Source organism: Salvelinus alpinus, chromosome 28 (assembly GCF_045679555.1).
Source record: "Salvelinus alpinus chromosome 28, SLU_Salpinus.1, whole genome shotgun sequence".
Lineage (NCBI taxonomy): Eukaryota > Metazoa > Chordata > Actinopteri > Salmoniformes > Salmonidae > Salvelinus > Salvelinus alpinus.
The window spans coordinates 6,540,224-6,553,554 of NC_092113.1; the positions used below are offsets into that span (position 1 = coordinate 6,540,224).

The window sequence follows — 13,331 nt, forward strand, 5'->3', positions numbered from 1 at the left end:
TACAGTGATCCCTCGCCACTTCGCGGTTCACTTATCGCGGATTCGCTATTTCGCGGATTTTCATAATGCATTTTTTTTTTTTTTTTGGTGCATTGTGCTCTGCATTCTGATTCGCTAAAAACTCACTCCCGCTTCTTGTATCAAAACATGCTACGAATTGTGCTATCATTTTGTCGTCTCGTGCAGTTATGTGTACGTACATAAAACAGCTTGGCAAATTTACATTAAGTTGGCCAGGAAGGAAGGAAGGACTAACGCTTGGTCGCTTAGCAACCATGGTGCGAATGGCCACTGAACTTAAGCGAGTAGCTGAGGAATGGGACCCTTTGATGAGCCGTTCATTACAGTTCTCCAACGTAATCGATGGTGGCATGTCGGTGTACAAGGATCTTTTTGCAAAGAAGAAAAAAGAGCGACAACAGCTGCCTATCACTATGTTCTTCTCCCGAACAAACACACCTGCACCGCGGGCTTCAGAAGAAGAGAACACTGCAGAGCGCAGTCAGGATGCAGCGGCCCAGTCTGAAGAGCAGTGAAACGGCCTACACGTGAGTCACTGTATTTGTATACATGTAATAGTTGCTAATTGTAAAAAAAAAAAAAGTTTTCTATTTCGCGGATTTCACTTATCGCGGGTCATTTTCGGAACGTAACCCCCGCGATAAACGAGGGATTACTGTATATCAAAAATATTTTTTGGTCTGTCAAATCAAGTTGAAATAAGTAGTGTGAAGTACCTCTGAAGCCCCTACTTCGTTTCATCCTATTGGCCTGTGCCAGGGTCGGTCTTGGCATCATGTTGGAAGAAGGCGACTATTTTGGCTCTCTATTTGGGTCCAGAAGAGTGACCTGTCAGTCTGTAAGATTCTGCTTTTTTTCTTGGTCTTTTCCCTAACTTTCTGTCTCTTCTGGGAATTGGAGTTAAAAGTTTGTTGGCACCTGCACTCACTTTTGTACATTGTATTTTTCTTAGTTGACTTGTTTCCCAAATTGTCACAGTCTTTCCCACATGTATATTGTTTTATGGGTCTGAGAAAATGTACTAAGTTCCTAATCATTTCAATAGAGAAAGTGTTTTAGATGAGTTCAATGGATGGTTAATGTACTTATTGTGGAATAATTGTTTTCTTCACTAACCACAACTCTCATATTTTCAAAATTCTTTAATTTGGTCTCATCCAGTTTGGAGATTAACCTGTTTTAAATAGTGCTATTCTTTATTCCAGGAAAGTGGATATTATTATTTTTCTCAAAGATACAGGACAGCTCATAACATGACAATATTTAATGCTGAAGAAACATGTTAGAACTACAAGTTTACGGTGGAATACTTTGTGCGCGATTTATCTGTTTTGTTTGTATCTTGGCTGTTGGAAGGCATGTGCACTGTGGATGCCAGAAACTCCCCTGGTCCCAACCCATCCCAAACTACCTGCTTTGGGTTTTTTGGCTTTTCTCCCGATATATCATTTGTCAGTTGGCAGGGGATAGAAGTTTTAACTTGATTTAGCCTCTAGTGTCTAATTCATCCTCTTAGGGAATGTGAAAGGTGAGTGACTTTGCTGTTGTTTTTCTTTTTCATTTCTACTTACTCAACAAAAAAACAAAATACTCCTGGTTCTGTAGCATGTTTTAACACTCCAGTTGTGAGTTTGAATCTGTTTTGATCATGTAGCAACTGCACCAGTGACAGGTTCTAAGGCCCAAAACGCTGATATGCAAATAGAACTGCTAGTCTGCGCTAGAAGATCAGATTATTTTTTTGAATTGCTTTATTCCTAATGAGTAAAAAAATAAATAATACTTTTCATAACCTACGTAGATGTGACTTTGATGTACTTTTTTTTTTTTTTGCAGATGTTTGTAATACGATTTAAAGAATTGTAATTTAAGCTCTTATCAGTTTTTTTCTCTGCTGCTCTGAAATAAAGATGTGTAGAGAATCTGGCAGAAGCTTGGGTATTTTAAGCTGTTTATATAGACTTTGTCTTCCGGTTATACAAAAGCCAATGACATTTTTATACCGTTGATGGTTCATTGATGTGTTATGAACCTATTGGTGTACTTAATCTAACTGGTGCCGCCCAACTTTTGAATGAAATACCTTCGTAGAAATGACCTCTCCAATGATTAGCAATACATAACTGTTCAGTCCAAGGTATTGCCTCCTTGCAGGGCTCGTTAAATAATGTGTTTTAAATTGTATAATAATGCGACAATGGGAGCAGCAATAGGATCAATTGGTTGCGCTTAGCGAGGAAACATTCGCTTTTCATGATGAGGATTTTCTGATGCTGATTAGGTAATTGCCCATTTTGGAGTCCACATGGGAGCAGCACACATTTTAACATTGCAGGGTACTTCAGTTATCTGGCACTAAAACAGGCCCTTTCTATGCCTTCGACACTGACAGGCCAAGTTTGAATGTCATGCAAAATCCTTACGCATGCCTGGTATCATAATTATCATTTTCTGTTATGTTTGTCTACTGCTTAATCAGGATCCCAACCCTAATTCAATGTGTCAACTTTTTTGGCATAAATCCACTACCGGAACGTATTGGGACATGAATGTGTATATTTGATACACAGAGATGCTAATTGTGACGATCCTTTTTAGCAGATTCCATAGTGCTGAGCGATTTAGCTTTTTGAGGGTCGGTTCGATTATTAGAAAACAATCACAGATTTCGGATTTGATTATTTGGGTTGAATCCTGTAACAACACAGAATAAAGCAATTAAGTCCCATGATGGTAGTGACTGCTCATTACTGTTTTATCATAAACTGGTTATTTCGAGCCCTGACTGGTGATTGGCTGACAGCTGTGGTATATCAGACAGTATACCACGGGTATAACAAAACATTTATTTTTACTGCTCTAATTACGTTGGTAACCAGTTTATAATAGCAATAAGGGGTTTGTGGTATATGGCCAATATACCACGGCTAAGGGCTGTATCCAGGCACTTCACGATGCGTCTGCTTAAGAACAGCCCTCAACCATGGTATATTGGCCATATACCACACCCCCCCCATGCGTTACTGCTTAATTAACATTACTTTCCTTTAATTAAATATCTCAGTTGTGTGTGTGTATATTACATTGGTTTTAATTGATGACTTCATTTCATTCCAAGTCATCTCAGCTCTGCTGCATATGCGGTCTAAAAATCACTATTTTGTAGTTATTCCAAGTAAACAAGGCATACTTTGACCGCTGAATACCAACTATCAATCACTCGGATCATGTATTTTTCAGGTAGAAATACTGCTCGAAGCAACAGCTGCGCAACATCCCTCACGATCGCGCATTCTAAAAGAAACAGAACGGACAAGTTTATGCGCAATGGATAATTGTCGTTGATTACCACGTTAATTATTTATAGAGAAACTGCAATGTGCACGTTGAGATCAAAGGAAGAAAAACAAACTAAATGTAATTCAAATAATTGAAGCGATGTCGGGCAATTAGTTGTTTAAAACTGAAAAATAACCCAAATTTCGGTTAATATCTCCGCACTAAAATTCCAACAACTTTGAGTGATATAGGCTTGAAAGTTTGAGAACTTCACATTCTCTTGTTTGAAACACATCTAGCTTGTGGTTTGATGACTAAACTAGTCTGATGGCTGATATTGTGGGTATGTGGGTTTTGTCAAGACAAATCTTAAAAACACTGGTCTGTTCCAGGGTGACTGCATTTAAAGGTGTTCTATTGCATCAACTAATGGTTGTGTGTCACGTCATCGTCTGCGCAGTCGGGCTTCAGTTTGCTATGTCATATGATGTTGTTTGCTGATAATAAACACCTATCCAGGCGTTCTGAGGTCTGGCATGCATCTACAATGTAGTCAACTTGGAACGCTTTCATTGTCTTTGTAAAGTGCGTTTTAACACCTCAATGGCCTCTTAATCTAACCTTTTGCCAATCTTAACCTCTAACTTCGATCAAGTATCTGTTTGCCTTTTGATTCCCATTTTTTTAAATGGTTTATTTTGATATTTTCAATGATTAGAGTGGTTATTGGAAGGATGTTACTCACAGCACACACTGTAAGCAGCCCTTGTGTTTTGGGGGTGCAAAAGATCAGTGGTGCTCATCAGATATCCACTGTGACTTTCTCAAAAATCTGTGCTGACATTCTTGTACACTGTGGGCCTTGTGCCACCTTTTTGTTCTTTTTTTGTTGCTTTCGCGGGAAATTCATTATTTTGTTCTTAATTAGTTTCTTAAATCCTATTTTCTGAATCAAGTTTCTTACAAACAATAAAACAGTATTTCCATGTAAATGTTTTCTGTTGGCTGTTTCTTTTTATCTCTAATATAAAGGTGCCATGTGTGAAGATTATCAGAAAAGGTTATTGTGTTGACAAACACAATCCTAGTCCAGAATGTGAAATTCACATTACACCATTTCCAGGTCAAACTTTCAGATTGGAATTCCACTGCTGTAACATTAAGGGCATTAGCTTTTCTGGAAGGCCAATCATTTTCCGTGAAAGTCCATTGTTGAAAACCTTACATAGATTCCACCTCTACCCCTCTCTTATATTATCCTAATGACCCTCTTTTCTCCTCGCTCTCTCTTTCTCTCTCTCTCTCTGCCCACCCCTGTCTTTCTCTCCCTCTCTCAAAGGATGGTATATGGATGAGTTTCTCGAGGCTATCAAGAAGATGATGGGTGATATTGATGAAGATGTGGACATCATCTTCACGAAGGTGGACACCAACTGTGACGGCGGTGTGGACTAGGTGGGTGTCTGTCTGGCCAAGCTGGTAGTTTTGAGGATCCTGGAAAAAGGCCGTTGTCTATTTTATTGCTCAGGGCAGGGGTTAATTGGTGGGTAATTAGAATTACGGGGATAAATAGAGTTTCAAATCCTTCTGTCCTCATGCTTTTGAAATGCTTAAGTGGGCGCGTCCCATAGAACGCCACTTGTGTCCCTCACAAGACAGTGAGCCCCCTCTGACTCAAACCCCCAGCCGCCACCCAGAACGATTATTTATGAGGATCCCTGCCCTGTTACTAGACAGAGAGGGCTCGACCAGGGGTGTCTGTGTGCTGAGACACAGAGGAAGACTGTGGTGGGAATCTCCTATCTGAAATGACTGAAGGACTACTCACACACACACTGATACATGCCAGACTTCTACTAGACTGGAATGCAACATCCACAGGGACTTATTTGAATAATACATGATCCCATTGTTTCTGTTTCACATGGAATAATATGTATGATTCATCATTCCTCACCCATGATTTTACAGTCTTCTATCTTATATGAATACATCCACAGGCAGCTTGCTCATGAAACCCATGGATCATTAGACTTGGCTAAGATAATCTAATTGAATCATCGTAGAATAGGTCTTTAGAAATGTTGCAGCTTGCCACATTTGCTCACATACGGATTTTGACCAACAAAAAAAGATTCTTAAAATGTCCAACACATTATCCACACACAGGTTTTGTTCTTTGACTGATGTCTTGGTGGTCTGTGCGATTTCTCTGTCTGGTTCTCTGCAGTGCCCACAGTGAGCCCATCGTCCGGCTGCAGTGCTACCCCTTCCAGACACCCCAGGCGGAGAGGAACAGGGATCAGGGGCGTGCCCAAAACTCGCACCCAGCTGGGATGCTACCTGTCCATCAGCCGAGACGGCATCCTCAACTACTGGAGAGGTTCAAACTGACACGCGCGGCCATCTGTGTAGTGTGTGTGTGTGTGTGTTAGCGCTTGTGTGTGTACACTCTCTTCTTTATGAGTGTGCACGCACTGAAAACACCAGAACACTCCACCTTCGGGATTGGACTGAGTGAGGAGAGAGGAATTCAGCGAGGAGAGAGTCAATGCTGCGCTTCCATAGAGACGGATGGATGGATGGATGTCCCGTCACCACCTAGTCTCTTCTAAAGTGGGCCACTATGACTCATCCATGGATATATGTTAGACACCTGTCATGGCAATAAATCAGACCACGTAGTTCAGCTCCGCGGGGGACAGGGGGTGCTACACTTAGCACCTGCTTGAGTAGGGTGGGCCGCTGTGGACACAGTTGTCAGGCGGATTACCTCGAGTCTATCCATGGTCTCTCAGTTAACCTCTGTGCTTCTGTAAAGCCTGACTGACATTAGCAACATCTCATGTTGCAACATCTCTCAACCCTCTTAATCGTGTATTGGATGCCATCTCAGTAATGTGATCCAATCGGCATAAGCGCCAGCCAGGTGTCTATAAACAGCATGTAACGTATCATAATGCTTTTAATTAAAAGCTCAATGGCCAGACTCTCCCTCTCCCTCAATTCCAACTAGATTCCAAGCCCCTCCTTCCTAGCCATGTACAGTACCAGTCAAAAGTTTGGACACACCCACTCATTCAAGGGTTTTTCTTTATTTTTACTATTTTCTACATTGTAGAATAATAGTGAAGACATCAAAACTATGAAGTAACACATGGAATCATGCAGTAACCAATAAAGTGTTAAACAAATGAAAATATTTTAGATTCTTCAAAGTAGCCACCATTTGCCTTGATGACAACTTTTCACAGTTGGCATTCTCTAAACCGGCTTCACCTTGAATGCTTTTCCAAAAGTCTTGAAGGAGTTCCCACATATACTGAGCACTTGTTGGCTGTTTTTCCTTCATTCTGCGCTCCAACTCATCCCAAACCATCTCAATTGGATTGAGGTCGGGTGATTGTGGAGGCCAGGTCATCTGATGCAGCACTCCCATCACTCTCCTTCTTGGTCAAATTGCCCTTACACAGCCTGGAGGTGTGTGTTGGGTCAAAACAAATGATAGTCCCTGTCACGCCCTGACCTTAGAGAGACTTTTTATGTCTCTATTTGGTTTGGTCAGGGTGTGATTTGGGGTGGGCATTCTATGTTTTGTTTTCTATGTTTCTTTATTTCTATGTTTTGGCCGGGTATGGTTCTCAATCAGGGACAGCTGTCTAACGGTGTCTCTGATTGGGAACCATACTTAGGTAGCCCTTTCCCTCCTTTCAGTGTGGGAAGTTAACTTTGTTAGAGGCTTCATAGCCCTGTTAAGCTTCACGGTCGTTTTGTATTGTTTATTGTTTTGTTGGCGAAATTCAAATAAAAAGGAATATGTACGCCACCACGCTACACCTTGGTCCACTTCTTTCAACGGCCATGACAGTCCCACTAAGTGCAAACCAGATAGGATGGCGAATCGCTGCAGAATGCTGTGGTAGCCATGCTGGTTAAGTGTGCCTTGATTTCTAAATAAATCACAGACAGTGTCACCAGCAAAGCACCATCCAACCTCCTCGTCCATGCTTCACGGATGGAGCTACATATGCAGAGATCATCCGTTCACCTACTCTGCGTCTCACAAAGACCCGGCGGTTGGAACCAAAAATCTCGAATTTGGACCAGATTTAGGACATTTTTAATGTCTATTGCTCATGTTTCTTGGCCCAAGCAAGTCTCTTCTTCTTATTGGTGTTTTTTAGTATTGGTTTCTTTGCAGCAAATTGGCCATGAAGGCCTGATTCACATAGTCTCCTCTAAACAGTTGATGTTGAGATGTGTCTGTTACTTGAACTCTGTGAAGCATTTATTTGGGCTACAATTTCTGAGGCTGGTAACTCAGCAGAGGTGACTCTGGGTCTTGCTTTCCTGTGGCGGTTCTCATGAGAGCCAGTGTCATCATAGAGCTTGATGGTTTTTGCGACTGCACTTGAAGAAACTTTCAGAGTTCCTGAAATTTTCCGGATTGACTGACCTTCATGTCGTGAAGTAATGATGGACTGTCATTTCTCTTTGCTTATTTGAGCTGTTCTTGCCATAATATGGACTTGGTCTTTTACCAAATAGGGCTATCTTCTGTATACCCCCCCCACCCTGTCACAACACAACTGATTGGCTCAAATGCATTAAGAAGGAAAGAAATGATCAAATTAACTTTTAACAAGGCACACCTGTTAATTGAAATGCATTCCAGGTGACTACTTCATGAAGCTGGTTGAGAGAAGGCCAAGAGTGTGCAAAGCTGTCATCAAGGCAACGGGTGGCTACTTTGAAGAATCTCAAATATAAAATAAATGTTGATTTGTTTAACACTTTTTTTGGTTACTACATGATTCCATATGTGTTATTTCATAATTTTGATGTCTTCACTATTATTCTACAATGTAGAAAATAGTAAAAATAAAGAAAAACCCTTGAATGAGTAGGTGTGTCCAAACTTTTGACTGGTACTGTAGATCTGTGATTGTATAGGTATAAGATAGGTATATGGTCCTGGGTCGACTACCAGGTTTTGACTTTTGACCTTCCTCCTCTGCTTGTCCCCCATTAGTTGGACCACTTGAAGCATTTGTTCACTGTTCGTTCGCTTGCTGTTTGCGCTGTGTGTTTTAGGGACCACCTGCTGGTAGTCGTCTGACTGACCGAAAATGTTCACCTGTTTCTAGATGTTGAATCGGTTTACACTCGGTTTGCAAATTACGTCCTGCACTTTGTTCAGAGATGCGTCCATGCCTCAGACCAGATTTGATATTAGCAATTGCCCCAAAAATGTTACCCTTATTTTACCAGGTGAAATGACTGAGTGAGAACACATTCTCATTTACAGCAATGACCTGGGGAATAGTTACAAGGGAGAGGAGGGGGGCAGAATGAGCCAATTGGATGATTAGTTGGCCATGATGGTATGAGGGCCAGATTGGACATTTAGTTCCATGAGATCTTTAGTGACCACCGAGAGTCAGGACACCTATTTAACATCACCAGTGGTGATTTTTAGCATGTAAATCTTGGTGGGGCAAAAAAAAAGCCACTACTCAACACAACACTAAACAATACGTTAATTGCACTATAATGGTGACAAACGGTACCCACAAACTGTTAGGGCTTACATAAAGCTGTCCCAACAGCAGAGTCCCAACAGCAGTCCCAACACCTTACTACTGCTACACTTGGCTATCAGTGGAGCCTTGTCTGTTCATTCAGCCCCATTTAATGCCGTTTGAAAAGCATTACTGATATGGCTGACTTACTTAAACAAATTTGGTTTCTACTGACAATTGAGATGTACAAACTATGGCATAAGGGGACGACAAGTGGACGTAGTCAATATAACTATTTATTCAGCACTTTTGAAATGTACAGCGACAGAATATGGCCGTTCTTACAGTGTTCTCCCTGTACACCAAGTCAGAACCGTAGGATAAATGAAGGGGGTGTATAAGCAGACAATGAAAGCTCTTACAATATTCAATGATTAAATTTCTCAAAAACAGGTTATAGGCATGTATAGACATGTGCACCACCAAGTCAGAACAGTAGCTGAAATTAAGAGGTGAAAATATACCAAATTATTAGGCTGAGGCACATGGGCTACTAACAGCTTACTACACAACATAAACTTAGTATTACTTTTATAGCTACAGTATACATATCTTCCTGGCATATTATATAATTTATCCACCAGCATACAAGACATTTTTGGACTCACCTTGTTGTGCTGTGCTCATTTGAACAGTAAGGTGGCGTGGCAGTCCTTCGTGGGCAAATTTTGTCATCAAAGTCTGGCATTTTCTGGATTTATGGTGCTTTCAAGACAACTGGGAACTCGGGGGGGGGGGGGGGGGTGAATAATGATGACTTCTGTGATCTTTAGGTAGTAGCTCTAGAAAGATGCTTGAGTTTCTGATTTACAATTCTGAGTTGGATGAAAGTTCCTGAGTTTCCAGATGTCTTGAACTCACTAAAGTCAGATTTTGCAGTTCAGAGTTAAGTTGTTTTGAGCAGGGCACAAATAATGCTTCATTGACAGCATGGCCAATGTTGAATGTTTATAATTTTAAACTAGGAAAATAGACCCTTAATCTTAGACTTGGGACCACTCAGCCACTCTATGGAATAGCAGGCTAATGATTGCTTTGCACTGCTTGCAGTTAGCCATGGATTCCTTCCAAACCACTCATTGTTGAATTTGCGATTTCCATCTTGTTGTGTAATGTTTATCTCCAATGGCCGATGAGCACCGATATGTTTTATCCATCATTTCTCTTCATATGACAAGGATTAAAAAGGATTTGCCAGTAGATTGTTGACTTGATTCATGATGACTGCTAGCTAAGATTTTGAAAGTATGATGTTGACATGATCAGTCCAATCAAAGCTACTGTAGATATAACGTGATTTGACCTAATTTTATGTGTCCAATGACCTTTAGCCTTCTTGGATGGGCGTTTCTAATTAGCTCTATAGCAGCACCCAAGGGTCTAGAATTTTTTAAGTCTACCCTTAGACTTGCCGGTTACGTAGTGTCCCCATGAGTGACAGAACACTGAGCCAATCACAGCGCAACGCTCTGTATTTTCTGCTGGCTTGCCCCACCACCACAGAAAGCACTGGAACTAGGCTGAAACACCTGCATTTTGGAACTGCTTACTCAAGACAACAAAAAAGAGACCATGTTTGTATGCGGCTTTATTAACTCAATCATATATTACATTGTTTGCAAACTGATATGATCAGTAGATCATTAGGACTGTGGTGGAGATTTGGGTGGACCTCTTTCCTGCTCCAGAGTCTAGCAGAGATGTTGTAAAGGATTTAACGTCAGTGATAAGCTATCTATTGTTATAATAGTCGACAGCTTTACATCTCCTTTGGTAGCGAAACTATTTTTGGCTCTTTGTTCGCCTGTTGGAGAGGAAGGAAATAGAATAGAGTTGTCAAAGGAAAGGGACGTATCCCCTATCACTGACTAATACATACTGAACTAGGTTGAAAATATACAGGTTAAGACCACGTTGTCACAAATCTGGGACCAGCGCCGTTGCAAACTACCAGCACATTTGCTAGCTAGCATAGCTGGTCCCATTGTTTCAAATAGATATGAGATATTAGAATCCTGTTGTCTTAACCTTTGTCATCTTCAACCTAGATAATGAACAGGATGGAGATGCTAATGCATGGCAGGGAGGAGAGAAGATGGACTGACTGACTGCAGTAGACCTCTTACTTCCATTAGACCACGTACACCTTCATTTCCCTCTCAACAGCCTTCATTATACTACTCTATTGCCTATTTGTATTACCTTGGTCTTGATTTCTTTGTATTTTTTTCTCCCTATGTTTTCATTATCCCACCCATGTTGTAGCTATTCTCACAGTATTACTGTATCTCTTCTTCTCGTGCCTCACCCCCCCCCCGCCATCAGATCCGCTTCCTACCTGAGTTGAACGCCGTCACCACCTGCTGTGCATCTGACCAAACTTCACTAGTGCTCACCATTGTGCCCCACTCTCAAAAGGATAAAATACAGTATGCTTCCCCTGCTTACATAGTAGTTCTTATCCAGGAACCAGGGGCGCAACTTTCACTGGGGAAGTGTGGAGGACATCCCCCCCACATTCTGAAATTGCATTTTTGTCCCGCCCAGTTTTATCATTGGAATGTGATACAAAATGAGGCAACGGTGTGCTTTAGGAGCATGCGGACGCCTCCAAGCGGTTGGGTATGCTGTTTGGAGTGTTTATCCAACTGGATAAAAAAATATATATATGTTCCCCCACTTATGTTCCCCCACTTCTAAAACCAAAGTTGTGCCCCTGCCAGGCACAACAGATGTTTCTAGCTTAAATTGACAGATTTTAATGGGGATTTTTTTATTATGTTACTTAGATTGAAGCACCGGCACGTCAATCGACCCTAGGATTTTTTAAATAACTTGTAGAAAATACACTATGACACTGTCATAAAGCATCATGACCATCCTGTGTCACTTGGACTAAGAAAATGCACCTTATGAAATGTCATGAAGCATTATGACCATCTTGTGTCACTTTACTTGGACTAAGAAAATACACTTTATCACACTGTCAAGAAGCCTTATGACCATCATAATCATATAAGCCAGATAGGCCTATCAGGTACATGCCCTTATGTCAGTCATCAGTCACAAAGGGGGTGTCTTGTCCAGGCTCCATCACATCTGGCCATGATTGGGAGTCCCATAGGGCGGTGCACAATTGGCCCAGCGTCGTCCGGGTTTGGTCGGGGTAGGCCGTTATTGTAAATAAGAATTTGTAATTAACTGACTTGCTTAGTTAAATAAAGGTTAAATACATTTTTAAAAAGAATGTCCTGCTCCTGAAATATGCTCCTGCATTCATCCCAGTCATCAGAAACAGAGCATTGGGGTAGGTGCATATCCGACAACGATGTGTGCAATTACAATGATAATTTAATATGGTCAATTTCAGAAAAATGTTATATAACATGAACATACTGTTGACAAGTAGGCTATGGTGTAAGTAATGTAATGTTTTGCCTTGTGTGGTAGATTTTGTGGGTTTTGACACTCTTATATAGGTGTCATAACCAGCCATAAAAGAATGCAATATATGGCACAACAGGTCTAAATATGTCATGACAGTGTTATAACCATATTATAAAGGTTATGACAAGTTATGTCAGCTGTTATGAGATATTATGACATGGTTATGACCCTGCCATAAAGTGTGATGATGCTAGGCGTCAAGTAGTGTTACCAAAAAGTGTTAGCTAGCATGGCTAATTGAGGGACTGTCAGTGACTGACATAAGAGAAAAACTGCTGTTGCACAACCAAATTTCGAAATTTAACCTGGTTTATTCTACTATTCTTTACTCTCAATAGTAAATTGAGACCCCGACTGAGTTTCTAAAAATATAAGTTAAGTGGCCGTGGATCTTAAATTCTGACTCGTGGTCCCTTTAAAACCTGCCTGCTCAAATATGATCGACTGCGGTGGTTGTGGGTCAAACCGAGTACACCTCTACGCTCCCATGCGTTCTACCTTAGCGTTGTTTCTGCGGTTAAACGAACGAGGTTTTTGAACGAACGGTAGACCACTTTCACTTCAGGGCAAAACGGATACCCTTGCAGATAAAAATGTCATATTTCAGTATGAATGCAATAGTTTTTGTTTGAATGGAAGAAGGGCATATCAAGTCAAGTGGTGTTCGACCTAGCACGTCGAACAGAAAGGCCTTGTCTCGCAAGTCCCAGTGAATCTTGTTTGCTTGCTACTTTCCTAGCTGCTAGGGAGCTATTGTATGCTAGCTAAAACTTACAAGGATTTGAACTCTAGCCAGCTCAAACTCAAAATGCAGTTACATTGAAACATTTTTCTTAGCCAAAAAGTATATTTTATATTTGAACTTAACTATTTTCTAGAGATGGCTAGCTGATGTAGGTAGTTCGCTGCTAGTTCATTTCTTCGGGTTCCACTGCCTAGTAATACGTTAGCTAGCTGTCTTTTTCTCAGTAGCTAACTACATTGCTTTATTATGCTTCTTTA

General features: G+C 41.0%; 2 long non-coding RNA genes across 2 annotated transcripts; one reads left to right on the forward strand and one right to left on the reverse strand.

The window, feature by feature from the left end:
* Window positions 1-6: 6 nt before the first annotated feature.
* On the forward strand, window positions 7-8,075 carry LOC139557033 (uncharacterized). Its single transcript, XR_011671323.1, has 3 exons — window positions 7-548; window positions 4,640-4,755; window positions 5,531-8,075. It is a non-coding gene; the product is annotated as an uncharacterized lncRNA (long non-coding RNA).
* Window positions 8,076-10,458: 2,383 nt separating this feature from the next.
* LOC139557035 (uncharacterized) lies at window positions 10,459-11,348 on the reverse strand. The gene is made up of 2 exons (XR_011671324.1): window positions 11,221-11,348; window positions 10,459-10,686 (listed from the first exon to the last, which is right to left on the reverse strand). It is a non-coding gene; the product is annotated as an uncharacterized lncRNA (long non-coding RNA).
* Window positions 11,349-13,331: the final 1,983 nt, after the last annotated feature.